We start from the raw sequence: 25,877 nt of genomic DNA on the forward strand, positions 1-25,877 counted from the left end.
CTACTTCAGGTATCCATGCTAACTAATGGATGGCCATCCTCCATTCTGCTTTTGTAGAAGATGTGGTAATCCCTTTTGCTAACCATTTTGTTTGTAGGCTGCAAGGTCATCAAAACACCCTGCCCTTTGTCAAATCCCCACCTCCCCCTTTGTCACACCCAAATCTACCTCTGCTCTCTTTTCTCATGGCAAAACTCCATCTCACCTGCCCATTTCATAACATACAAGCTAGTTTGCCCTGCCTTTATTGTAAGTGAGGACAAGGAGCAAAGTGACAGCAGAGAAGAAATAAAAACATTGTACTGCAATACAGCATATGCTGTAGAGGCTCCTTCAACAGTAAAGGCTCAACACCCCCCCATGCCCCTTTTACCTGCTCTCAGTAGCTCCTGCATGTGTGGTTTCCAAACAGCATCCACCCTGTGGCAGGACGTGACCTAGGGGTGCCATGAACTCCTCTAGCGCCCCGTACCTACTGTGCCAAATCGGGTCCAAATGCATCCTCTTCATCTCGCCCGCCGCGTCTTTGATGGTAAATATTATTAAAGGGAGGCTGCCTTCTTACCTTCCTTGGCACGGTGCCTTGATGTATCTTGGCTTTGTCTAGTTGCCCGGTACACTCCAACCTCTGGGGCTACACGTGAGTCCTACAGTCATCCGTGCCCTCACGGGTCCTCTGACTTGTCTCCATTGGCCCATCGTGGGCCTGTCTCCACGACCCCCCGCCCACAGTGGGGCCTGACTCCGCGATCCCTGCAGTTGAGGCTCAGGTGGCCTTAGCCATGCCTGGCCTCCAGACCCCCTTTCCGGGTCTTGCTCCCCACTGGGGCTTCTCGCCTGCACCCACACTGGGCTCCTCCCAATACTGCCCACATTAGGGCCGGGGTCAATGCACCCCAAAACACAGTGCCCTCTCTGGCTCCAGGAACCCTCCACACTACTGGGGAGCTCCTATGAGGCATCCTCCAACCCCTACAGCCTCACCCGGTCCTCTGGTCTTACACAACAAAACAGAAAACTCACACTCCTGTGTTACAACATAAATTCCAAGCCAAACTGGCTAACCTTCATCCATATCCCTGCTAGGGCTTCCTCCACCCAGTATCCTCATGCAGAAACCACTCAGACCACCAGGCTTCACTGCTCTGCTTGCTCCAACAGAGCTCCACCTTCCTCAACTGCCAGAGGGGAGCTTACTTCCAGCCTCAGCCTGGCTTGTTTATATAGGCCAGGCCCTGCCCCCTTCCAGTCAGCTGACCAGACTGGTTGTCTCGGCAACCCACAACTGTGCTGCCCTGGTGACTGGCAGCTGAGCCCATGTTACTATTTGTCAGTAGCAGGCACCTTAGTGCCCTGCTACACACCCACATTTGGCTTGCCTGCAAAGGATGGATGCTGGTCTCAGGCTTCTGTATCCAGGAGGAGAGGGAGCTACCTGCACTGCCATAGGGCAGGGTGGAAATGCTTCTGTGACAGCATAGGTGGACAGGCTTGTCTTTGATTGTTATTTATATGCATTCAGCAGTAATCAATTTTTTCTTTTTTTTTCTGCAGTCCAGGATGAGAAGGAAGTGCATGTTCAGGTGCTGCTTCAGGTGCTGATTCGATTTGGAGGAGATTTGGCCTGATTCAGCGGCTGAATCTCCAAATCTGAATGGAATCAGGAGATTAATGAAAAAGTCTGAATCAATTTGAAGCTCTCTGAATCAATTTGTAAAAGATTCAGAGAGCTTAGGAGGTTCAGGCAGTCCCTACTCACCCCTGCAGGGAGCTGGACCCAGACTTCATGCTGGTAAGCAGGGGGTGGGGGCTGGAGGAGTGGGGACGGGGCCGTGGGAGGCCCATCACCAGGCTTCATCCCCTGCCTGCTTCCACAGCTCCCCTGAGCACCCCCAACCTCCACCCACTTCCCCCATGGCTGTCCTGTCCTGCCTGGCCCCAGCTTTCAGTTCTTTGAAAAAAAAGTGGGAATTGCAGCCAGTAAGTGCCAGGCTTTATTTTTTATAAAGAGCCAGGAGGCTATGGCTGGGTGGAGCAGCCATTGATGGGACTGGGAGAGCAGGCATGGGATGGGGCCTCTTTGGTTTGGAGATTTGGCCGATTCAGCAGTGGCCAGATCTCAAAATCAGATCTGGCTGAATGAAATGGGACAGCGATTTGAATCACCAGATCAAATCACTGTCCCCTGAATCAGCCGAATACGAATATGAAGTCAATACTAGCCACTTCGCACAGGCCTAATATTCCGTTCTGAAGCCTGTCTTGCACAGTTAACTGGGAATGACAGTAATACATCCACTAATGAAATCTTTTCCCAAGGCAGTGAGGATGCTGACTTTGTTCCAGACATGGGAGACTGTTTAGAGCAAGAAGACCATGTGGCTATGGAAGCTTTATCCAGCAGAAGTGATGCCAACACTTCCAGTGGGAGAGGGAAGAGGACCAGCCTGGGGCTGCCATGGAAGACTGAGGAGAGCTACAGCAGGATATGGAGCAGAACCACTGCCACCAACCCCATAAAACATAGCAGATGATGACACATTTAGAGGAAGGAATGACATAATGTGGGGGAAAAAGTCCTCAGCTAATGCATCATCAGAGAACAGCCAAGGACATGAAAGTGCTGGGCCAACAAGAGAAAGTAATAAAGACATGGTGGTGGAAATGTTCCGCCTGTTTCTCTCACAAGATATCCTGGCTGTTATCATAAGAGAAATAAACAGAAAGGCAGAAAGAAGATTCATCGAGTGGAATGATAGCCATCCTGAAAATAGAAAGGAGTGGAAAAAATTGGACAAAACAGAGCTGAAAGCCTACATAGGCCTCCTACTGCTGAGTGGTCTATACCACGGTGGTCATGAGGCACTGGAGGAGTTGTGGGGCCAACACACCAGGTGTCCTTCCTTCTATGACACCATGAGTTTAAAACAATTCTGTCAAATCACGAACTACCTAAGATTTGACAACAAACTGACACATGAAGAAAGGAGAGCTGTGGACAAGCTTGCTGCCTTCAGAGATATTTGGACACAATTTGTGGAGCTGCTCAGGAAATTGTATGTTCCAGGAATACACCTGACCATTGATAAACAGCTCATTGCATTCAGGGGTCGCAGTCCCTTCAGACAGTATATGCCCAGCAAGCCTGCTTGAAAATCTGGTTGTGCTATGATGTAGCAACATCATACCCCCTGTTTGGAGGCATCTACTTGGGCAAGCAACCAGAAGCTGCATGCCAAGGTAATCTTTGTACCCAGGTGGTTGAAAGACTGGTTCATTCCTGTTACAAGATGGGAAGGAATATTGTGGGTGACAATTTCTTCATAAGTACTGACCTGGCAGAAAGACTGCTACAGCAGGACTTGACCTATGTGGGTACGATTCCAGAAAACAAGGCTGATATCCCCAACGAAATGCAAGCAAATTGAAGAAGGGAAACTTTTTCATCCATTTTTGCTTTTGATTGGGAACTCACCCTAGTTTCCTATGTTCCAAAGAAGTCCAAAGTTGTGCTGTTGCTGTCAAGCATGCACCATGACCTGTCAGTGGGTGGAGAGCAAAGAAAGCCAGACATCATCCATGGCTACAATAAAAACAAGGGTGGGGTGGATAACCATGACCACTAAATATGTTTGACCACCTGCAGACAGAAAATCAACAGGTGGCCAATGTCACTATTTTTCCATATGCTGGATGTGGCTGCCATTGCCAGCCTCATCATTTGGCTAGACCACAGCACAAACTGGCACCAAAGATCACATTTAAGAAGACTGCGCTTTTCTTTGCAGGAGCTTGGAGAACAGTTGATCGACACAATAAAATGAAGAATGATAGATACGAGTAATCTGTCTAAGTCTGTCAAGTTTGGTATGATTGCCCTAAATGACAAATTACCACAATGCACCCCAGTAGAACCTTCTGCAAGCATGAGTGGATGTTGTGCTTTTTGCCCAAGGACAGATGACTGCAAAATGCAGAAGAGATGCAAAGATTGTAAGAGATTTGCTTGTGTGCACCACAGTACATCACTGTTGCTTTGTGAAGAATGCAATATTTAGTTAAAACAGTTAGGAAATGTTTTTGGAAGTAATTATTAGGTTGAAAATGGTGTGAATTTCAGACTTAGCAAATTGTTTATTCACATTTTGAAACTTGAAAAAAATGTTAAAATTTTGTTCATAGTTCTAGTTAAATAATATTTTGGGTTCAAATCATAATAAGTACTCTTTCAAACAATCTGTATGTTTAATAACTAGTTTTTGGTACGTTTATACTCTTGTCACTAGTTCCATTTTGTTCATGCAGGTGGGGTAACAAGTTACCTCATGAGTGAGACCAACAATGCTGAATTGCGGGGTAACAAGTTACCCCATGACAACAACAAGGTTCTCATTTGTTTTTTATTAGACTGTATTCTACTATATGACCAGAATTCTTAATGAGGATTGATATGTATATTTGTGTGTGTGTGTGTGTGTGTGTGTGTGTGTGTGTGTGTGTGTGTACATAAGACAATTGGAATCATTGTGCTCCAGCTGTAGGTTTTTCAGCCTCGTGGGTAGCTGCTATATATCGTGAATGACCCCTTAAAACAGGCGCTAATACTATCTACCATCATATTGACTTACTATATACTAGTATTTCATGGACTCTAAGCAAACTGGAGGAAAATTAACATTAAAGTTAATTTTCAAACTTTCTCATTTTCTGAAGTATTTCAAAGTCCATCTAGACACTGTAGTTGGGATTGTGGTGCCAACTAATTGTGCCCTTTGATCCAAAGCAATCTTTCATTATATTCTGACTGGCTCACTTCTGTCCACTATTGATATAACCCTGTCCGTCCCTAGTTTCTAGCAACATTCACATCCCAGAAAAGAGAGAAAAATTGGCTGTGTCTTCTAGTTTGGTTGGACTTTTGAAGAAAATGGACAGACTCTGCATGCTAAAATGTTTAGAGAGGTGATGCTGAATTTTACCCTAATTCAGTTATTAAATGAAGAAGCAACTCTGAAGAATTCATCCCTCACAGATGGAGGATGCAAGAGAATGTTAGGAAAAAATAAGCAAGTGTCAAGAAACCATTCCCTCTTGGCACAATATCTGGCATTTCATGCTGTGCATTTCATATTTAATAGGAAAGCACCATTGACTATTATTGACTCTGTTTACTGCATTAATGCGAGTGGTCACAGTGCCAAGAAACTTAGTTGATTCTTTATGAGTATTAAGTAACTAATTAACTGGGAGGCTTTGTACTTTTCATGAAATAGCCAAGAAGGCTGAGTTGCCTTTTAACAAAGTGATACAATATAAAAAAATAACAAATGAATGTTCACATAATTGTAAAAAAAGAAAATAAAAATCCATCAGCCAACTTCTAGGACTTCTTTTATAATAGCCTGAGATACAATTTTACTTTGCTATCAGACTTGCCCAAGTAGGAATATTCATTTGGAGGGATTTGACATTAATAACAGGCAACTTACCATTTAGCTAGTCAGAAAAGTAAGAGTTACATAATAAAAATGTGCTACCATAATTATTTTTTTTGCTCTTTATTTTTAGTTTTCATCAAGGAAGATGATGTTCTGGACATGGACATGTGAACAACTTATGGTAAAGTAAGCTATGGTATACACTCACAGTGTGTTAGCTTCCTTAGTGTGCATACTCCAACCCTATAATTAGTGTGAGAATTCCTTATGCTTTCCACAGGATAAGAATATACACATGGGTGGCTACTCCAGAGTAGCTGAATTGCTCTTAGTTTATACCCTAGCTTACCTCATGTAACTAGTTCATGCAGTCATGCCCAAAGTACTTATAAGACTCTCTTCCCATCCTATTGTATGAGAGCACCTTGCGATCTTTAGCATGAGGTAGGGAAGAATTATTGTCAGATAGGAATAAGTTGTACAGATGGGGGAAAAAGCAAGAAACCAAAAGGATGTTTGTTCTAACATCAAAAGAGTGAATGCAGAACGTGTATTCATACCTGCCCTAGCAGGCATGTAAGCACTGAAATTTAATTAGTACAAGCAAACAGTATGGACTTCAGCATGAGCTGTGCAAGTCTACCAAGAGCCTGGGGTATATACTCTATTTGTTAAACCCTGCTTGAAGTCCATGCTGCTGAACTGTCACTTGACATAACCCATGCTAACTAGATTAAAGCTAGTGTGGGTGTACTCATTCTGGTACAATCACAGCTTTGATAGCAGTGTAGATGGGAGCAGATCTGAGGTGAGGGGGAAGGCAGTAGTATAGATACCACCTTCCCTTCTGCTGATGCCCCCAGCTGATCTGGGTGCAGGGGAAGCCCCAGAGTTGCTCTTGCCCACTTAAGGCAGGGGCAGTGGGGAGTAGCTGCATGGGGAGAGGGAGGTGGGCAGGGAGTAGGCACTGGAAGGAGAAACCTGTGCACCACCACCACTGTCTGGCTGAGACTGGCTCCCTGTGCAGCCACCCCCCACAGCCCCAGGCAGCAGCTCTGCTCTCCACCCACCAATTATCAGCTGGGAACGGTGGTAGTGGTGTCGGCAGGTGGTAGGTCCCCCCAACTTGCGCCTGCTTTGTGTCTAGCTTCCCAGTGTCCTCCACTGGACTGCTCCCTCCTTTGCAATTCTGGTCAGAAAGCTAACCAGTGCAACATCTTTCAGACAAAGACTCACAGTACAAAGTTCAGATTGGGAAGTGGATGCCTTTAAGTTCTGGGATCTAGGGTTTTCACTTGGGTCTTCCTCTAAATTTTGCATAATGGTATACACCAGAATCTCCTAATCACTGTCTTTAACAACAGCTTGGGAGAAATTTCCATTCACTATTTATGAATGAAATTCATAAAGGGAAGGATTCTGATTCACATAATGGTAGTTAGATTGAACTAGCATTATCGCGATAAATATATTTGATCTAATGGGGTTTAATAATCTTTTTTGACTAGATGGTGTACCCAAGCTGGAAACAGGAGTGATGTGAACACAGAGTATGAAAAAACACTGGAAAGGGAATAGTTACCAAGCTGAAACTTATTAGATGTGGGGTGGGGGCAGTAGCTCTGTTATTTGGAGCTAGCTGCAGAAAAATGCACATCTCTTGCAAGTATCTTCCATGCCAGGGGAGATCACGATTCTCATTTGCTTACTTTGCTAGTGACTTCATTGATTTCATTCATGGAGTTAGGTAGCATTTAAGGGAATCAGAATCTAGCTAATCATTAACAGGCCAGCACCAAAGAAGAGAAACCATTTTACAAAATGAGAGCAAGGAAAAGAAAAGAGGGTGAGCTAGAGAAAGGAATATAAAGTAGCGAGCCTTCACACTTCCCTCAATAAAAGAAAGAAACAGATGGGCCAGGCAAAGGCATCAGTATAATTTTTTCGTTTCTCTTTCATTTGCCAGATAGGGATCTGTCAGTTTTCTCTCAGCTCTGGGCTACCCAACCCTAATGTTGCAGGAATAGATATGCGGCCAAGTCAGAGGACCTGAAGTGGGAATAGAAAAACAATGTGCAAATGAGTGTCAGTGTGTAGTGAGCTTATATAATATAGCAGTCATGGAAAAGGCTTAAAAGGATACAGACTAGCTATTCAGAGGGGCAAAGAAAGACTAGGCACTTATGCTACATGTTTTGGTAGTGTTGGAGTGATATTTGTAGCCATGATTGTCCAGGAAATGTGCAAGAGACAAGGATTTTTGTGGCTGATATCTTTTATTGGACTAACTGCATGGGTGGGATAGACTTAGAAAAGCTTTCAAATCCAATGCATTCTTTTTCAGGTCTGAGGGAAATGCAGGCACCATGAAAGCGCTTTTGAAAGCTTTTCTAAGTCTATCCCACCCATGCAGTTAGTTCAATAAAAAATATCACCCACAAGAAAGCCTTGCCTTTCACATTTATTCTAAAGGTTTTCTGCAAAATGATGCCGCCCTCCCCCTCTTGCTTGTGCTAACAGTTGTCAGGAAGTGGAAGAAATATTTGAAGATGCTGTGTGAGCAATGGCTAGTCAGAGGAAGCAGATTCTCCAGAGGCTCAAGTTTTATACCCCAATACAGCTTTCCCCCACCAAGCCCCAAACCATAAGTCACAGATGGAAACACAAGGACTAGGAAAGTGCCCGGATCCAGAAAGAGGCTGGCACATATTCTACAGGAGCAAGGGCAAGGCAGCAGTCCAGCTTCTCTGCTCTGTTATAAAGATTAAAAAGTAAAACCTTCCTAGTGTGGGATTTCATTTCTCATTCAATCCAAAGGAGATCAGCAATGCAGTCTGCTGCTTGTGCTGAGTGCACGTCAGTAGGGGAAGGAAGATGCACACAGTAGCATCTGCTCTAAGAAGTCCCTTGAAAAGTAACCATGCACTAGCGTGGGAGAAACATCTGTGCAGTGTGAAGTAGACATCAGCTCCTTCAGTTCAGGCAGGCTGGGTGGTGGAAGACAAAAGGAGGCAGGATAAGTTGAGAATAACTTAGACTCAGGCATCCCATTGACTGGCTGCACTGGATGCCTACAGGGCCACAGTGTTCAAGGGAAAAAGCCGTTATGCCAAATACCAACCAGAGATCGCTTATTTCTCTAAGCCATGTCTGCAAGGGGTGAATTTTCAGTCAGCAGCCATTTTGCACTCCCTAGTTCAGCACCAGCCAAAATATCTAGCACTCAGATCTTGAATCTAGAGATAATCCATGGTCTGTGCCACTCTAATACATTAAATATTCAGTAAAATTTATGCCATCTGCATGCAGAGGGAGTGTGGAAAAGATGGGACTTATTTTATGGGAACTCTTATAGCGGTAGTATCTAGGGTTTGAGAACCTTTGAAGTAAATACAATGTGTACCAGCTCTACAATGTGGGCTACTGCCCCAGTGTACAGAGTTGTTAAATATCCACCCATTTAATACAATTAAGCAATAAGCCGAGATTTACCATTCTTGGCAGACAACATCCGTCATGACACTTTGCTGTGCAGAATTCAAATTCTTTGCAGTTTAACTCACTTGTTAAAAGAACAAATGGGATGTGGGCATACTCTAACAACATTGGGGAGCTGGCTTGTATGTGCTATTCCAGAGTTATTCCCACTGATGGCTTGCATGTCTCTGTAACCCTGAGAGCTATGTCAGCAGTAGCATGGCGTAGCTGCTAGCAGGGCCTCCCTGTTGAACAGGTCAAAGGGTGGAGACCAGACTAAGAGGCATACTCTGGTTCTCCAGGTGGGGGGTGGGCACGAGGCCAACAACCTCATATCACGAGAGGAAAAAAACAAATGTTATAAAACCAAAACTAAAGTTTGGACAAATGGCTTAAAATAATAGAAAATTAGGGTAGGAAGGCACCTCAGGACTTCATCTAGTCTAACCTCTTGCTCAAAGTCCTGACCTACATCATCCCAGCCAAGACTTTGTTGAGCTGGGCCTTAAAAACCTCCAAGCATGGAGATTCCACAACGTCTACAGGTAACCTTTCCCGTGCTTCACCACCCTTCAAGTGAGAAAATTTTTCTTAATATCCAGCCTAAATCTCCCTTGCTGAAACTTGAGACCATTGCTCCTTGTTCTGTCATCTACCACCACTGAGAACAGTCTAACTCAGGGGTGGGCAAAATATGGCCCGTGGACCAAGTCTGGCCCTCCAGGCAATTCCATCTGGCTTGTGGGCATCCACCAGTTAATTGTACATCTCCCAGCCTGTACACTTCTCTCCTACCCTGGTGCACAGAAACGCCTGGCCCAGCCCAGCCTAGCCCAGCCCAGCTGGCACACAGCATCTGGGCAGGCTGCTGCTGCCATTGCTGCAGTTGCTGGGGGACATGATTAGCTCCCCAGCCTCCAGCAGCTCCTCCTTGTCTTCCTGCTGCAGCACCTACTCTGGGGATCAGGTAGGGAAGCAGTGGGTGTGGGAGGAGCTGTGGCAGAGGCCGGGGGAGGAGTTGCAGTTGGGCAGGGGCAGGGAGCATGGGGTGGGGGCTGGCAGGAGCGTGGAGCCTGTGCCCAGGGGGAGCACAGAGCTCGGGTGGGAGTGTGTGGGGGCCCCCCCTACACACTCCCTCTCCCATGGCGCACAATCTCTGGTGCCAGCGGCAGCAGCAGCAGCAGCAGGTGGGGGCACTCATGGTGCTTTTGGTGCTGCTGCCTGTGTGTGTGGCTCCTGCCAGAGCTGCACATGGTGGCAAGGAGTGCATCCAAGCCAGCTCACCTCTATTGCTCAGGGCTGCTCGAGGTGCATGTGCAGCTCCTGGCACTCACGTGTCACTGGCTGCCTTCCCCACCATGTGCAGCTGCCAGGGCTGTGCTGGAAGTGGCAGGGAGTCCTGCCCTTTGCCTCCATGGCAGCAGCCAGCTCCATCATGCAGAACTTCCCCCAGTGGCACACAAGTGCTGGGAACTGCACGTGCATTGAGGGGAGTCCCGTGCAATAGAGACGGGCCAGCTTGGCTGTGCTTCTTGTTTCCACATGCAGCTCTGGCTGGAGTTGCGTACCACTGGGTGGCAGTGCCTGCTTGGGTCACAAGTGCCCTGAGCACCCACTGGGCGCTGCTGCAGCTGCCACCAGCAGCAGGTGCTGCGTACTATGGGTGGGAGTGTGTGTGGGGTCCCCACAGCCCCCATCCTCCCTCATCCCTCTGCAACATACCAGACACCCCCCACAGAGCACTGTGGGGAATGGTGGCCAGGAGGGAGTTTATGGGTTATGTGTTAATCCCTTATGAGCTGCCAGTTGGACATCTGTGGTCTACATCATCACAGACAGATTTCATGATAAATTTATGTTCTGCCTGTTTAAAGTCCCCATGTTTCTATTGGATATGGATATTACATTGTTATATGCAGAAATTCTTGTACAATGCTGCTGTGTATTTTTGCTAGGATTGGATGAAAGAATAGAACAAGAATGCACACTTTCTTGTTCATCTCCTGAATAAAACCCCTTATTTATATTAAAAAGTCCCAGTGACTTGGAAAAAACTAGGTAGAAAGTTCTTTATGGTAATCATGTTCTGGTCTTGGATTCACTGGTTTCTGTATTAGCAATGTATGTGCTAAAATAGTTCAGGCATAATTTCTTAGAGCACTAGTGGAGATTTAAATTTTTAAGATGTCTGGGTAGTCATGGTCCTTCTGAGAAACTAGAGAAGAACTGAAGTCCTCAAATTGCTTTTGCAAGAACTCATTTTTAGCTGCTTGTTTCTCAACCCTGTTCAATTCCTACAGTTCCCAAAATGGTTATCAATCTTAGTTCATTTATATCAAATCTTACTGCTTAGTGATTTTTATATGATATCTCCCATCATTATTCTGTTACTATTAGACTAATATTAATCTTGCTAATTCTAAACAGTCAGAACTCACAAAGTGGGTTCTCCAAATTCATGAGATTCCCATAAAAATCATGAGATTGTAGAAATAATTATTTTAGGTTGCTAAATCTTACCCATTCACTTATAGGAACTGGAATTCTAAGAAAACCATTAAGACCTGAAGATATGGTAAAATCAAGTTGGCAGGACTTGCATAATATATGCATTTATCCAGCAGAGAGTTGTGCATCAGATTCTGCCTGCATTTATTAAGTTAAACAACTGTATTAATGTAGAGAGTCTGCATGATTAGGTAGTCAGTATGATGGTAAAAGGGACTAGAGCAAAATGGCAGGAGCAGAGCTTGGCACATGATTATTTGTGTCCTTTTTCCCTGATGCCATTTGGTAGGGAAAATGTTAAAAGTTACTATAAAGTAAAAAGTATTAACAGGAAAGCTGCTTGTGCTAGAGCAGTGGGTGCCAAAAAATAAGCCTTGCACTTTTCTCAAGTGCCACTACAATCCCCTTCCCCGCTTGATCTGCTGCTCTGCTGTTTGCTCCCTGCTCAACCTGCTGCTCTGCTTTCTGCTCCTTGCTCAATCTGCCCCTGTGCTGGCTGTCCTGTCCCTGAACTATCATGTGCCGCACACAGGCTGCCCATGCCACTTATGGGACGTATGCTGCAGGTTAGTTATCTTTGAGCTGGAGCTGCTTCTGTGTTTTGTTTTTAAGTTCCTTCACAGGCTCTCAGACTTTTATCTGACTGAGGGTAGTAGGAGAAGGCGCAGTCTCAAAAGACTTGTCTTATCATCCTGAACTGTGGATTCTTCCTACTCCAGCGAGTAGCAGTGTTACAGAAAATGAATAATCTTACCTTTAACAGAAGGTGAGGAGGAGGAGGAAGGTGTAGCAGGGACTTTTGGGTAAGTATTATGCACAATACACTGCCCACCTTTGGACTGTTTACTTTAAGTATATTGTTAGTACTTCTGATGTGTGCAAGTATGTGCAAGTTAAATGTATTTAGTACTTTAGAAAGGTCCCATTCATTACAGTAATGTCTGAATTTCTGATAGGTTTTCATTGGGGAGACTTCTCGTGTGATGAATTGGTATAAATCAGGTAGACAATAGGAGATGGGCCCAGGTCCTTTAGTTACTGAATGGGAGCAACAATACAAGATTCCCCTGTACCACGTCACTCCTGACTTGGAAGGCTGTTGGCTGAGACTGCAATTTCTGATGGTGATCTTTATGATGTGGATATCTATTTTCTAGAGAAACGACCAGGAAATAAGTACCACTCTAGTAGATGCTTTATGTATTCCTGAGAAAGACATAAGGAGAGTTTGCTACCTAAGTCTCAGATGTTGGTCACTAGTTGGTAACATTTTAACTGTACCTGTCTTTGATGAGATTTGACGCGGTAGTATAGAAAAAAACTTTTACGGTCAGGCACCATTCCCTTGATCTATCTAGTCCTGATGTGGAGGTTTAGGAGACTGCCGACTAACTAGTGAAAAGTGGGGAGTACCCCAATGATCCTTGTTGGTGTGGTGAAACCCCCGGGAACATCCCCACTACCCCTGAGGGTGGGATGTGGAGGCAGATGCTCCCTCAAGAAGCAGAAACTTACCAGAGGAGATGCCAGCGATGCAGCTGCCATCCTTTATGAGTTTGTGCTGTATCTGGATTGGCTGGCACACAGCTGGACACATCATAAAGACACACCCCTTGCTGGCTGAAGAGAAAACGGAGGCCTGGGAACATGGTGGCACAACAGCCAGCCCGGACCAGAGGGTATCCTGGCAGAGGCAAAGGGGGTAGAGCGGAGCCTGCTTTTCTGATTCAGGGCTTAGAGGTGCCTCACCATTGTGGGACAAACTGCACACTGCAGAATAGCTGTTGTCACGGAGTGGAGGTGCTGGGAGACGTCAAGTGCTCTGCTGCATTGACTGCAGCAACGATCTGTGAGTCTGTTTCGTTGGGTGTGGGCTCCTAGGGGTATGTTAAGGGGGAAAGCAATACCCAACAAGGAAAAGTTAAGAACTTGAGGGACTAGCCTTGATGGCATAGTAGTCAAAGCCATTGGACAGTGATAAGCGGGCTATAAATTTTGAGAAAAACACACCATTTGTGAGGACAGGGCCATCTTACCATCCAATGGTACTTGGCCTGACCAGACCATAAGACTGTGGTGGCATAAAAACAGGGTGTAAGGGGAGGTGGAGCCCTAAGAAACAGTGCAGTGTTCATAGGAGCAGGTATGGACCATCAAGGATCCTCCCCCCTTATGTGAAAGATCAAGATGTGGCAGGTGAGATGGAGGGCATGCCCTGCTAATATAAGCCAGCAAGGTCAAGCTGTCATGCCCTAAAAATTGGCACTTGGCAGGTTGGACCCCTAAACCTCCCTGGCAGACTTGAATGAGCCATGGCTGTAACACCATGCTGTAGGATGCTGCAATTTCTGTTCCTTATGACATCTGAGGGAAGCATAGGGACTGGATTGATGAAGGACCAGTATGATCAGTTGGATGCTGTACAGCAGTGTTTTTCAACCTGGGGTCCTTGTTCCCCTGGGAGCCCTCAGACTATGTCTAAGGGGTCCATAAAAGATTATTATGATCAATCAAAAGTATGTGAATACCCACACTTACAATTCAAAGGGGTCCACACCTCTGTTTGAAATTTTTCAGAGGTCTGCAAATGAAAAAAGGTTGAAAACCTTTGCTGTATAGCCATCAGCTGCCACTACAGTCCTTCACCCATTGTAACATTTTGCTGATATTTTGATGCAGTGGGAGAAGATTCTAATCCTGTGTGCAAATATGTTTGTCAAGAACTATTTGTTGGCAATTAAAGTGATTTTACATAGTGTAGCACAGTGAAGTCGTGAATTAACCATAAATCTCCTTGCACATGCCTAGTTTCTGGAGTGTTACCATGTTATAAATGGAACACTTTTTTGATATATGGGAATCTTTTTTATGGTAAGCATTGATGACAGAGTCATCAGAATGGAGAGCTAAATTAACACCATTGATTTCAGTCAAGCACTTAGAATTGATATCAGTGTAGAGCGTTTTTTAGGAAATTCTGATATCTCAAAAACAAAATTCCATTCTGAATTGAAAAAAGAGACTGAAATCTCAATGGTTATGTGAAAGAAAAACCTAGAAACTTTTTGGTTGATTCCATTTGTACTTTTATAATATTGTCTGTATTAATATGTTCATATTTAACAGGCACATGTAAAAATCAATACATTAATATAAAAGTTTAATCTAAATGGAATGCTTTCACACTCTTGAAATGTTTTTCCCATCAACATTGTGTCAAAATTGACAAGTTCCCACAAAATATTGTGATTTTGATAAAACTGCGTTTTTTGTGAAATATCATTTAGTAAAAAAAAATGTGATTGGCTCTAGTGTACAGTAATGCATTAAGAATCTGACTCAGTGCCTTCAGCACCAGCTGTAAGCTTGTTTTGTTGTTCAGTTTACAGTTACTCTTGGGTGATATGAAGAAAGTCTCTTTGTTCTGCTTATATTAAACCTTTGTTAATATTTCTGGAAGCTGCCAGCTACTTATGTAGTTTTATTTTGTGCCAGGTAAAAAACCAGATTATGTGGTTACTCCCTACACTTGATAAGTACGAATTTCATAGGAAGCCATTTTCCCCATCACCTCTGCTGAAGAGAACTGCTGCCTTAGAGATGTTTCTTGTATTTTTCATCTACCAGTAAATTAAATTAAAAAACACTTGTAAAATTTGTTTCTGATTCAGGTGCTGGATGTTGCATTTGGTACCTTCTAGGATGTGGGAATTTTGAGCTTTTATGATTGGCTTTTTATTGTCATTTATCCTTCAACAAAAATTGGCCATTGATGAGTTTGTGCTTAACTTGAGGTGGGTTTGCTCTAGTTTTCAGAGATGCTGAACACCCACAACTCCAGTTAATTAGTAAGTACTCATTCCTTCTGGAAATTGAAGCCAAGATGTCTCAACAAAAACTGGAGCATCCAAAAAAGCAATGGCTATTGGGTGTAGTAAAACTTCTGCTTAACTCTATGAGCATATTAGCCAAGTTCTTCTGTACTCCTGTATCCAGAATATGCTGTAAATTTCTCTTCCACACTTAGCCCGTCACATTCATCCAAAGTTAGGCTCTCCTATCTTTGATTACGTTAACTCCTTGAGTAATGCCACTGAGGCTGTAAACAAGAGATTACATTAATCCCAGAATAAACCATGTTATACTCATACAAAGTGCAAGTATATAGATATCCATATCTGTTGTCCTGGGATTAATCCTGAACATTTTTCCTGGGTAGGAGATAATAAGAGTTTATCCTGGATATTGCAAAGTATGTCTACACAGTTATCCCCAGATTGTATCCCTGGGGATAACTGCGATTCTGGCATTGGATCAATGCCACAAAAGCCACATTGTATTCAGTAGCTTGCTAAACTCTGATTAGAAGGGTGATGGGTGTACATACCAGTCCCAAGATGTGTTTGTCCCAGGACAAACACAAGTTATCCATGGGTAAATGTAATATCTATTCCTAACATGACATCAGCAAGAGACTACTCTTGAGGGAGTAGCAGAACCTGGGTGCCTCTACACGTTCGTTAATGCACTGTTATTATGGCACATTAAGGTTAGTACCTGTAATGATAGGTGCTAACCTTAATGCTCCATAATCGGTGCTCCTGCACATTAGCACAAACAAATATTTTTTATGATTTTAATGTACAGTAGGCTAAATCTACTGTGCATTAGCACAGTTTTTGCCTGCTGTACTAATATGCAGTAGAAGAAGTGTACTGTGCTCAAAGCATCTCATGTAGACACACCTAATGTGTCTTAATTGTATAGACTACAGAACACCCCTCAACAAGTACCCAATATTTTGCAGCCACATTTTGATGAGTTGAGATATGGTGTAACCCTGTAAAATGGTTTGTGAATCCCTATCTGCTTCCCAGGTGTCTCCTGGGACCACTCAACCCTGCGCTAGATCTCACTCTATCAAGTAATAACACAGCCCTCCTCTCTGAAGCAGACATGATTGCTCATTGGAGAAACAGATATTGGTGATGCTGGTTGGTGACTGAGACTGAGTTCAATGGTCTTCCACTTCTGTACAGAGAAAACCCCTTTCTTATTGCTTTTGCTGCCTGTGTGGCAGAATCAACATCTGGTGGACCAGTTCTAATTCACAAGCAAGGGCAATTACCCATGACACAGGTGTGTTATTCTCTGAGAGATTTTAGTTCTTTCTAATGTAGACATGTCTGCAAATAACTTGAGGCACTACTATTTTATAGCCAGGAGCCCTACAGAGGGTAATTATTGAGCTGTTTTTTTCACCTTATTGGATCTTTGTTTTATACACTAGAGAAGAACTTGCCTGCTAATGCCCCTCCCACCCACAAATAAAAACCTCTTTGAAATGGGAATACTAGTCACAATAAGTTTATTGTTAAAGTAAATTAGCACTAAATGAGAACATAGTGTATATTTACAAGCCAATACATTTCAAAGAATGAGCCATTAAATTCCAGTAGTTTGGCTCCCTTCTTTGTGGTATGTGGCTGGATAGCACTGAGAGTTTTGATAAGAATCCATGGTACCATACATGGACTATCTTCCGCAAACAAAACAATGTTCTAACCCTTTTCAGTTGTAAAACATGGAACCTTAGGAATCTGCTGCCTTTAGTTGCAGGCTGTCTGCAAATGATTAGGGATGGACCTGAACCAAAGTCCTGAGATGGTCAGATCTACATCTAAATTTTGAAGTTCAGATCCTTCTCTGTAAATTACTGATGAAAATGGCTAGGCATCTGAAACTTGTTATGAGCCTAATCCAAAGGCTCTCACTGACTTCAGTAGGCTTTGGATCAGGCCCTGACAGGGAGGGAATCCTATTAATCCATGGGGCATTCATTTTAAAAATAATTGTGTTTCATTATTGGGATATCTATGTGGTCAGGCAAAAACTACTGAGATTTTTCTTTTCCTCCACTTATTTTAATAGCTCTTAATCCCAGTTCTCTGTAATGCCATATTTTAAGCAATGCTAGATGAGCCAAGGATTTCATAGGCTCCAGATTTCTAAAAAATTGAGCTGTTTGATATTTAGGCCTGATTCCATTACTGATCTTTATTTACTGATCTTTATTTCTTGCTAGCTTCTTGATCCTGAGGCACATCCCTCCTTATTCACTGCATTATATGGTGCAGCTGCTGACTTTTCTACTCAGCTGGCTTTGAGGTGGGGTTGGAGGAATGTCAAAGCTTAGGTTCCAAATTCTGGATCCAGATTCAGAATTTTTGTCCTAGATTCTCTTCTTCTGGGGAATTATTTTGCTTTGTACTACTGGTGTAGCAGCCCTGAAGCTGGCTGTAGAATATTGCTCTTTCATAGAAGATCCATAGACCCTTTATAGGTAGTTACTATGTCAACCTATATACATGTGAGCTATGAGGAGACCTGGGTGATGAAAAAAGAATGTGGTCCAGATGACTTTGAGCCCCAGCTGTTATGAAGAACCCTTAGGGCAAAGGTATCTGTACACATTAGCGCTACTCTAGCATTTATAGATTCATAGATTGTGCAAAAGTATTGGAATAATTCAGAGTAACACCAGGACTACAAGAGCAGAAAGTGTCTTAAAATCACCTGTATGTCCTTTGCCAATTTGTCAGGGGAAAAAAACATGTGAATAGTTAACTAGTATTGAAGAACATGCGCCTTGAGGCATATATTTGGGTAAATAAATATTCATGTAAAATATTTATCCTGATCCTCAGTTGTAGCCTTTTCAGCTAACCGGAAGGTGGGGAAATAGCTTTAGTCACACTGATAACAATAGACCTGCTTTGTGCTTGGATCCCAAAAGAGAAGAGGCAGTAGTGAAGTATAGAAGGTGGAGGGGAACATTACAACTCCTGTGAGATGCTGTAGGACTCTCTGAAAGGAAGCTGATGTCTCTGCAGGGAATCCATAGGAATGTTTAGACTAATGATAAATAGACAAGTGTGGCTGGAACAGTAGACCAGTTCTCTAGGGCTGTGCAAAATTTCGGCAGTTGTTTCATTTCAGAGGTGTTTTGGCTTGTTTCAGCGCTTGAAACATTGAATATGAAATGAAACGGAAGGCTCCAAAACATCCCTGAAATGAAACCATCCAAAACATTTCGGAAATGTTTTGGATGTTTTGGAATGTTTTGCAGGCGCCCCCCAGGAATAGTCTGGCACAGCCCCTCAGCCCTCCTTTTAAAGTTCTGGGAGGCTGGGACCAGGCAGAGGATGTGGCCAGGCAGGGCAGTCATGGGACATTCTCCCCTGGCTCCCCCTGCCTGGGGAGAGGCAGGCACGGCCGGAGGAGCCATAGGAACAGCCCCCATGGCTGTCCTGCCCAGGCCTAGCCTCCCAGCACTTCCAAAAAAAACCAAAACGCCCTGTACTCACTGGCTGCAGCAGCAGTGATCAGGGCCTCTGAGGGCTCATGGCAGAACCCCCCCATACAGCATGGGACAGTGGGGGGCAGCGGGGATCCCCTGCCCCCGCTTGGTACCCATGCGGCACTCTTGCACAGCGTGGGTGTAGTGTGGCTCGGCAGGACACCACGCGCTGTCTGGGAGCTGGGGAAGCTTCAGCAGTCAGCTGGAGCCTGCCACTACTCAGCCCCAGCAGCCCCAGCTCCCAGACAGTATGCAGAGCCCTGCTAAGCCACGCTGCATCTGCACAATGTTACAGCTGATGCGAGGGTGCCAAATGGGGGCTGAGGGGAGTTCCTCGCTGCCTCACACTGCCCCATGCTGCATGGGGGGGTGGGGCTCTGCCACAAGCATCCAGAGGCCCCAATCACCGCTGCTGCATCTGGTGACTGCGGGGCTTTAAAAAAAAATCACCGGCTGCAGCAGCGGTGATTGGGACCTCTGAGGGCTCATTGCAGAGCGCTGTGGGGAGAGCAGGGATCACCCTCTTGCCTGGCACCCACGCAGCAGCTGCCCCATGACTTGGGTGCAGCATGGCTTGGCAGGGTGCTGCACGCTGTCTGGGAGCTGGGGCCACTGGGGCTGAGCGATGCCAGGTTCCGGCTGACTGCTGGAGCTGCCCCAGCACACAGCACACTGTCCCCATGCGATGTGACAGCTGCTGCATGGGTGCCAAGCGGGGGAGGCGGATGGGGGGCGGGGGATTCCTGCCACCTTGCACTGTGCAGGAGGGCTCTGCCATGACCCCTTAGAGGCCCCAGTCACTGCTGCTGCAGTTGGTGACTGCGGGGCTTTTTTTTTGCTTTTTTTAAAGTGCCGGGAGGCTTTGGGCTGAGTGGAGGATGGGGCCAGGTAGGGTAGCCATGGTGGCTTCTCCTGCGGCTCCCCCCACTGGGACAGAGGCAGGCACAGCCAGAGGAGCCATGGGAGAACCTGCAGCTGCCTGACTGTGCCTGCCTCTCCCCAGCTGATCCGAATCTCTGAAACAGCATGGCAACTCCAAAGCAGATCCAGGCAGATCAAAACGGAACAGCGATCCGAAACACCGAAATGAAGTGCTGTCCTCCAAAATGGCTGAATCGGAAACTGAAACGAAACAGCTGTTTCGCACAGCCCTACAGTCCTCCATATATAGGGACAAAGTGCTATAGGATGTCCTATAAAAAGCTGCTTTGTGGAGGCTCTTGTCTGTGATCTCTTCAGTGACTTCTATGTCTTATACAAGAAAAAAAGTGTTGTTGTTTTTTCTTGCCAGCTTTGCAAACTGAGTACATTCATACTGCAGCTATTATCAAGATTGCAATGAGCAAGGTCTGCAGTTGCAACCTAACTATCAGGTATGCACAGAATCCAGCTCAAGCACCTTATAGCTGTGTTGTCTAACAGGACTGAAACATAGTGATTTGCTTGTTTTTGTTATCTGATATTGGACAGTTAGTGACCAAGGGCTTTAGGTCAGATGGTCCACTATTACATTTACTTTTCTGATCACAGCTACAATTTCCATGGAAAAACTAGGGCACAGCCTAGCAGCCACAAATGGAGATTGATTTTAAAGAGTCTTTACACTGATTTCAGAGAGCATTTAACCAAGTTCTTAGTGCAGTTCCTGAAGGATCAACAGGTGATATAAATATATGCCTCAGTAATCATTAGGAAAATTTAAAACAGGAAAAAATATAAGGCTCCAGAGAGAAAAAAATACATGAATATTGCAAAAAGGCTGAATACCCCATGCTCTCTTCTGCACAGTGCAGATGATGGTGTGCTGTGCAAATGAACTCAGATTAAAAGTAGGCAGGCAGGAAAAGCAGCACAGGGAAACCAAGCCCTACATTACTGAGTCTTACTAAAACATTCCCAGGTGTCCCTTATCTAGGACAAAGAGTAAGTCTAGAGAGTAGAGAGCATAGGTGCATGCTTGTTAGGTTAAGAATGGCATGTCAGCCATGTCATCTCAGGTTCTTCAATTCCCATTTATTGTCAGCCTGTCTTCTTTGGAGTGTAGGAATGCTCCGAAGGTTTTGGGACTAAAGCCCTGTCTGTCCTGAGTTTATTTGCATGGGTTTAACTACATCTATATAGCAACACCAGTAGAAACTCCCAGCGTAGCTACAGCATAAAGTAGTCCTTGCATCAATACACCTTATCCTGGTTTGAAAGCAGGTATGATGAGACTCATTTAGCCATACCCATCCCTGGGGATTTTTACAGCAAAGGTTTTACTCTATTTGTAGAGGGGACTTTACTAGCCCTAGAGCACTCCATACAGTCTATACTAAACAACGATTTGTAGGTCTGAAGCCATAAGAGAATAGGCAGGAAGGTACCAATAGATCAGCACAGGTAGCTGTCATCAGAATCCTTGTTTTTTACCTGTTGGCTCAACACAAGTAAATTAAAAATAAACTGTTTATAAAAATGCCCTTGTTTCTAGAATTATAAGTTGTCTGTTTTTGATACATCTTGGAGAAATACTAATTCCCAGAGGTAGGTCTGTACATACCCCAGAACTGCTTCTTGATTTAGATTTCTGTTTGTAAACTGAATTCACCTTTGCCTACTCAGAACTACGCCATGATGTTGAGAGTGAATTCTATTGTCTGTGTACAGCTGTGCCTCTCAGGCGAATAGTGACGTCAGTGTGAGCTACACAGTGCACTTCCATAAACAATGTATGCTTGTTGTTTGTTTTACTCTGAAAAGCAAGGAGGAAGAGGTTGGTGGTTAGGACATTACCTTGCTATTTGGGAGACTTTGGTGCAGTTCTCTTCCCTGTCTCAGACGACAGTGTAACAAGGGCAGGGCAACAAGGGGCAACTGTCTTGGGTGCTGATGTGGGTGAGAGGGGAGGAGAAAAGGGCTTTTGTCACAGCCATGTGGTTGTGATTGTGGCGGCAGCCCCTATGTGTGCGGCAGCCACCCCAGCACCCTGCCACGTTATTTTACTGCAGGCCTCAAGGTTTTTGTATGATCTTAGGAAAATTACTTTGGATGATGTTATACATTATGCCCAGACCACACTAAATCTGCAGAATGCTAAGTGGTGTTAAAGTTAGAACATTCTGGGAGCAGTTGCACGTTAAGGGTTAAAACTGTTTCTTGTCAGCACAGCTTTGAATTGCCACTAGATGGCTAGCGAGCAGGAGCATGGCTAGGAGAAAAGACACCTGGAGTCTATCCTTGCTCTGGTTGGGTGGGCTGGGGCTGGGATCAATACATTCTGGGATGTTGGAGGATTGTGAGTTGCTCATTTTATCTCTGGAGTGAGATTATTCTGACATGAGCTAGGTAGCATGGCCCAGAGTTAACCCTTGCCTGCAATGGCATAAATTTGAGATGCTTATTGGGCCTTTAGCATGAGTTCACAAGCTTTAACATGGAGTTGCATTTTAAGTACCCTTGCTTGGTTTAAGCGTAAAGTTTATCTTCATCCTTCATTTATGCGCCACACTCTGCATCTGTAAAATAGCAACATTAGTATTTTGCAACACCGCACAGAGCTAGGGAAGGCAAATACCATATTTACTCGATTTTAGTTTGAGTCTCCCCATTTAAAATGAAGAATAAAGCCCATTATCTTAGAATTGGGGGGGGGGGGGGCAGGGGGGAGGTGGCTACAGCTGCTGCTTGCCACCCAGCCATCTCCACACACTGCCATCTCCCACCTGTAGCCTCTTTCCCGGCCATATTCCCCCATGCCCACAACCTCTTTCCCCCACATGCCCCTCTCCTTTCCCCCTTACCCTTGTTGTTTCCTGGCAGGTTCTGTCATTGTTGCAGCCCAAGGCACTGAGCATAGTCGCAGCTTAGCCCATTGCAGTGGTTCGTAGCCCACACAGCTGGTACAGGGGCAGGGCTGGGGCTGTACTTCATGCTCTGGGCTAGAACAGGGACAGAGCTTGCTGGCATGCAACAGGGGTAAAGGGAAGAGGGGATGGGGGACCAGGAGCTTAAGGGGAAGGGGAAAAGAGGCTGAGGGGAAGGTGGAAGGGAAAGAAGAGGCTGTGGGGAGCATGGGGCTGGAGGGAGGAGGAGCAGAAGGGAAAGAGGGAATGAGGCTGTCACAGGAGCAGGCACAAGCAGAGGATAAGCCTACCTGGCCTCCCCATTTCATTCTCCCCTGCAGTGGTGGTGCTGGTGAGCGGGGGAGGAGGAGGAATTAAAGATGACTCTCCAATAATCAGATTCTATACATGGAAAATTATAATATTTTTATACAATGTCTATGTATAGAATTGAATTATTGGGCAGGAGGTCATCTTAAATTTAGGATAATCTTAAATTTGAGTATAAGTAGTATGTTAAAGGCTTGATCTGAAATCAGAGACATAAGGAATCTGGCCCTGCTTCCCACAGGCCACATTACAAAACTATTTCTCTGAGTAGAACCACAAGGTAGTCTAAGCTAAAAGTACTTTTCCACTTTTTCCTTATGGGAGGAAAAACAGACCCTATAAGGATGGATTACATATCACAGAGAGCTAGAGCTAACATTTCACCTTGGTTTATGGAACCTTTCCACTTTTCTCCTGTGGTAGCTGATCCTACCTCCATTTATCCAGCCTCAAGGGACAACACACATTGTACTGAAGCACCTGCCACAAGGGGATTGGTTTAGGGAAAGTGTATGTGAACGGGGATTCTATGGATTCTGGTAGCTCATGGTGGCTATGACTATTGGCAACTGACTATCTAACAACTATTGGCAATGAGCATAAATTAAAGTAAAACTCAAGCTGCTCTAATCAGCACCAGGGAGCCAATGTAGTGAAGGGTCCCATGACTGAGGAATTGAAAGCATAACTTTGATCCACTTGGGAACATGAAAGCTGAGTAAAGCATTAACATTTGAGTTAAATCAAACAAATTCAGTAATAATTAATACTGTTGACTTCACTTTCATAAAACTCCACTTTCTTTGCCTTTTTTTAACGTTGTAATTTAAGAGTGAACATAAATATTAGTTGTCTTTCTCCTATTAATTATTATTAAAGGTTTAAGGGCTCAGAGACTTTTGAAGTTAATGCCCCATTTATTGTGGGAAAGGTAAGGCTGTGCATCTGCACTGATATTGTTTTTTCTGGCTGGCTGGTTGCTCCTAGACAGTCACTATTCTGTCTTGCTGTACCAGCAATATACTGATTTGCATAAGGATAGTTACCTCGTCACTAAGAAGATTTAGAATGAAGTATGTGTATCTGTGTCTGTGTGAATGAAAACAATTGGAGATCTAACAATTTGCTTGTGAGTCCTGCTGTTGCAGGCTTGTTCTTTGACAGTATTTAAGATCTATGCCTTCACTTATCCTTTACAATGTTCCCTTTCATGTCCTACATTAAAAAAAATCTTTTAAACCCTGGATTAAGCATCAAATAAAAGCTTTGATTCCAGCAAACACAGACAATTTTAATGGGCTGGTCTGCTCTGAAAATGACCGAATTCTGGACCCCCATGATACCATTTTTACAATCTTACCAACCCTATACCTGATTTGCTCATTTTAGAAATGTTAAGCTATATTACTTAGCTGCCAGCCATGCATATGCTCCCTTCTCATGCTCTGCCACCTGTGTTAAAGTTTGTAGAAGATAAATTCTGCCTTCACCTATAATATTGATCTTTAAAAAGGTAGCAGAAGCATTACTGAGAAGAAAATTTTACCTGAATTGACCCTTCTTTAAAAAGGAGAAAACTTTAGATATATCAAAACATTTTGTTGTCATTCTTGTTTCAGAATTAACCTCAATTAAAAAAATCCCCAAAACCCGAAGTGGTTAAAGAAACTAAAAAACAAAATGAAACATTTTATTTCAGGTTAAAGCAAATAGAAACAATTGTTGTTTCTCTCCCTTTTCTCCACCCTCACCCCACCCAAACCCCCCCCCCCCAACTTCCCAAAAATATATATTTTTTTTAGACAAACTTTTGTGGGTCAGCTTCTCAAATACCACCTATTATTCACTCGTCTCTGCTTATAGAAAAGCCAAGGACATAAAGGGCTAGATTCACACAAGGCATGGAAGTGATGCTGCCCCCTTTCCCATTTTACCCACTAGGCTCTGACCTGAGCTATGGGAAACTCAAGTTCAAAGCTCTCTCTTTCTCTCAAGAGACTTTAACCCAAATGTTAAAATGTTCTTCATTGGGGTTTCCCAGCCACCATTCTATATGATCTTGTGTGGCTGGGCAGCTTGCTTTCAATCTTCCTTTTGACTTTGTTCTGCTTTAAATAGACTATATGAATAAACACTCACTGAGCCATATAGAGAAAGAGAGCAAGAATGAGAGAGTGACTCTGTTGTCTGGTGGTTAGGTCACTTTCCTGAGAGGTGAGACCTTGATGATTCAAATCCCTGCTCTGTGCTGAAAAAAATCAATTATTTGTACAGCTCTGCTTGCGACCTGACAATGCCACTTGCACAAAGTCATCCTTCAGAGTCAAACAGCATGTTTAGCCTGCTTCTGAACTAATCCGCCTTTTCTGTGATGCTGACAGATTTTTTTAAATTACTGATGATTATTGCAGGTGAAAGTTAAGATTACTGAGGGATTGTAAGCAAAATCACATTGCAATCTGCCACTCACCCTGGAAACAAGAAGGGATGTGATACTTTGCCAGCATGTCCTACATATGCATTATTTAAGGGAGAACAGGGGGAGCAACTCTCCCTAGGAATCAGTGTTGAGATTTAGTGCATTTCAAAATAAGCTTCTTGAACAAATGGAGAGAGCATTATGAAGGCAGCACCAGCTACTCAGCAGGGCAGCAGGGGAGCATCACCTGGCAGTCGGCAGGTTGACATGGTGCTGGAGAACACCACTTGGCAGTGGGCAGGTGGAGAGGGCAGCAGGAGAGCATCACCATTTGCTCCACGACTTGGCATTAATTAGACACCTATTGGAATTCTGCATGCTCTTTAAAAACCTTCTGCGCAGAAAATTGTTACATTTACCTTAATCCTGCAAACACCTTTGTAAGTGAAAAACCAAAAGGGAATCTTTCCAGCTGTGTTTATTTTTGTACTTCCTAGGAAACTTTCCAAGCCAGAAGAGCT

At 44.3% G+C, this 25,877-nt stretch overlaps 1 long non-coding RNA gene across 1 annotated transcript in view; it reads left to right on the forward strand.

Annotated features, from left to right (window-relative positions):
* The first annotated feature begins 1,949 nt into the window (after positions 1-1,949).
* The window catches only part of LOC149867314 (uncharacterized), a 220,304-nt gene continuing 196,376 nt past the window's right edge, over positions 1,950-25,877 (forward strand). Inside the window, exons 1-2 of the long non-coding RNA XR_016441622.1 lie at positions 1,950-3,993; positions 5,569-5,619. This is a non-coding gene — a long non-coding RNA (uncharacterized LOC149867314). The remainder of the gene's footprint in view (positions 3,994-5,568; positions 5,620-25,877) is intronic.

The sequence above is a fragment of the Crocodylus siamensis genome, chromosome 4 (genome assembly GCF_052110815.1).
Source record: "Crocodylus siamensis isolate JL-2025a chromosome 4, ASM5211081v1, whole genome shotgun sequence".
NCBI lineage: Eukaryota > Metazoa > Chordata > Crocodylia > Crocodylidae > Crocodylus > Crocodylus siamensis.